Raw genomic sequence first — 3,494 nt, forward strand, 5'->3', positions numbered from 1 at the left:
ATTCTGTTTCAGAGAGGAATGTCTTCCCTGTCTTGAAATCTGAAGGCTCATTCATTTGTTCATTGATGTAGGTCAATAAATATTTATTGGGTGCTTTTATATGATGAGCATTGCCAAGGCCCTGAATATCAGGCAGTGAGCCAGACATGGCCCAGAGTCTTCTGTTGTGTAACTACAAATCATCAACCAGGTTATACCCTCTACTGTCACCCACCAGCCCAGGTTATCCACTCATCTCATCATTAGCTCTGGATTTTTCAATAAAGTAGAAGTAGAAGGGCCACTGCTGATGAAAAAGTAAAGATCTTTGAAATTTTCGTACGGAATACGATAAATACAGATTTAACAAGAAATTCACAGAGAACTATATTCAACATTCTGTGATAATTCATAAAGGAAAATAATATGAAAAAGAATATATGTATAACTGAATCACTTTGCTGTACACCAGAAACTAACAAAACATTGTAAATCAAATATACTTCAATTAAAAAAAAAAAGAACAGGAAATTGAAGTTAGAAATAACAAAATGGCACAATTAAAGAAAAAAAACCACCTTAGACTTCAAATATGATAACAAAAAGTATCCCATAACATTGATTCTTAGCTGTGGGGGGACTGTTTGGGATATATCATAATCATCTGAACTGCTGGGTTTTTTTTTTTCCCTCCAAATGCAGCCCCATTTGGTCACACACACACTACACTTAAAAGCAGGTGGCCCTACGCAGTGAAGTATTTTGGGTGATAAGCCTTCTGCACTTATTAAACAAGGATCAGAATTTCTATTCTCATGAGTCATGAAGCTATTGATTCTTAATAACATACCTATCTCACTTTATCATTTTTTGCAATTCTAGAATGCATGGGCATTATCCTGTGGGAAAAGAAGAGACTATGTTTCATATTTGATACAATTAGTTAAACAATCTTTTTTGTAAAGCACTTTGTCATATTCATCGAGGAGGATGCTCAAGAAACAAATGTTTTTCACAGTTATATGAGCAGAACAATTAATTTATTTCACTTTCTTCTCTAGATATAATCAGTAAATTATTACCTCTTTTTACAATGAATTTACCTTGGTTATTGTTTTCAACTCTATCTTTGGCTTGTTAATAGAGTCATCTGTTAACATAAATTGCTGTATGGTGGATTAAAAGTGTGCATGTTAAGAAGATAAAAAGACTCAAATAAAATTGAAAAAAAAAAAACCAGTGGTACTATAGCTCACTTTTTGTAGGAGCCTTTATAATTGTCCTATCTTACTGATTGGTCACTTACAAAATGTTGACCTCTGTATTAACTAAAACAGTAGATCTTACCCTCTGCAAAATACATTTTAATATGCATAAAATATCATTGCTTTAGTGATATTTGATGTTTTCAAATATATCACCTATCAAGTTTACAAGTAATCCAAGTTATTGTCATATTGGATGTTGTTATCAAAATATCCCTGCTGCCTCTCTCTTCCTGCCAGATATTCTGATACTGCTGTAGGGGAGTAACCCAGTCACTTTCACCTCACCACCAATCCTTTGCCTGAGCCTTACCAAGAGTGTAAAAATTTTATTTTTAAAATCGCTGCTTTCCTTTCTGTTCCCTCCAATTTGCCCTGGAGGGACACGCTCATTATCCACTAGACCTGGTCATTTCACTCCCAGTTTTGTCTGCGCTCTCTGCTGGGAATGTCCCACCACTACTTTTCAGGTGAGGTACTTGTGGATAAGAGAACACCAGAGCCACTCTCCCTGTGATTCTGAAAATTCATAAAACTTCATCAATCTTTAAAATAGTAATCAATTCTGCCTGGGAGAGAGTAACACGTAGTTTAGTAACTTCAACTGAAGGCTGCATTTTTTTCCCTACTGTATAGGTTTTGTATATCAAACTATATTTTTTAAGACAATTAAACATCTTGTTTTTATTTACTCTCTGTTTTCAAGGCTTTTGAAAAATCACTTAGTGATTAGGACTCCTATGGAAAAGAGTTAAACAATATTTGAGATAAGTGTGTCCATACAGACACAGGCACAATTCATTTTCATGGAGTTAGCTAATTCATGGAGTTAGCTAATTCATGAAGTTAGCAAACAAGGACTTTTTAAAACTTTGTGTAATATGTTCAAGAAGAAAAGATGGATATAACAGAGTAGAGGAAATTTCTCCAGAGAATTATAAAGAATAAAAGAAAAAAAGGAAGGAGAGAGAAAGAGAGGGAAGGAAAGAAGAAAAAAAGAAGCAAAGGAGTAAGGAGGAAAAAATATTTAATGAATTCTGTAGAATGGGAAAATATCTGAAATTGATAAATCAATGGATGTGTTCAATATCACATTAGAAATGGAAACAACTAGTGAACTGAAAGGTCAATAGAAAAATACATAAACACACAGAGAGAAAAATAATTGAAAAAACAGTTAAGAATGTAAGATACTTACATAACTTACTTAAAACATTAATTATATCTATAACTGAAGTCCTATATTGAGAGGAAAGAGAGAATTTTCCAAAAACTGAATTTAAGAAATACACATGATTTTCAAAGAAACAAAAATAAGACTGATAGCTGATGGCTCAAAAGAGATGACAGACACCAGAATACGTCTTCATGTGCTAAAAGAAATTAACCGCCAACATAGAATTCCATAGCAAGCAAAATTTTATTTTAAAACAAAGGTGAAAAACATCAAACTTTAGACAAAGAAAAACTGAGAGAATTCATTGCAGGGGATAAATAGGATAAAAAACAGTATGGGAATTCTTCAGGCAAAAGAAAAGTGAACCCAAGAGGGAACCATGGAAATGCCAGAACAAATGAAGACAGGGTAAATATGTGGGTAAATATAAATGAATATTGAATTTTAAAAGTAACTATGATGTGTTGTGGAGTTTAAAATATGTGTTGAACTAAAATGAACGACAACAGTAACACAAAAGCAGGAAGGAGGTAAGAAGAATTAAATAGTTAAGTACTAGTGCTCGCTTCGGCAGCACATATACTAAAATTGGAACGATACAGAGAAGATTAGCATGACCCCTGTGCAAGGATGACATGCAAATTCGTGAAGTGTTCCATATTTAAAAAAAAAAAAAAGTTAAGTAGTAGAAGTATTGGAGAAGTGGTAAAATTAATAATTTTTATTAGAACATTATAAATCAATATTCTCTGTATGCAATAGAATGGAAAAATATAATACCTGTAATTGATAAATCAATGGATCTCTAGAAAAACACTAGAAGAATAGCAACAGAGTTGTCCCTATAACAAGAGACACAAATTCCCAAGACATTCATCAAAACATACTAAAAGTCAAATGTTTCAAGAGTTTGGAGAATGAAGGGCCTGAATTAATTTTTCTTGGTACTGCAGAGAAACAGGTATCATATATTGTAGCTATATTTATTCTAAAGGATTATAAAAATGTTTTCATCATAAATTATTTTACTGATTCCCAACTTCTAACACATAACCATTATGACCTTTAGAAAT

General features: G+C 32.7%; 1 non-coding gene across 1 annotated transcript; it reads left to right on the forward strand.

Moving 5' to 3' along the window:
• The first annotated feature begins 2,979 nt into the window (after nucleotides 1–2,979).
• LOC133091662 (U6 spliceosomal RNA) lies at nucleotides 2,980–3,086 on the forward strand. Its single transcript, XR_009700987.1, has one exon. It is a non-coding gene; the product is annotated as a U6 spliceosomal RNA (small nuclear RNA).
• The last annotated feature ends 408 nt before the right edge of the window (nucleotides 3,087–3,494 follow it).

The sequence above is a fragment of the Eubalaena glacialis genome, chromosome 4 (assembly GCF_028564815.1).
Source record: "Eubalaena glacialis isolate mEubGla1 chromosome 4, mEubGla1.1.hap2.+ XY, whole genome shotgun sequence".
NCBI classification, from domain to species: domain Eukaryota; kingdom Metazoa; phylum Chordata; class Mammalia; order Artiodactyla; family Balaenidae; genus Eubalaena; species Eubalaena glacialis.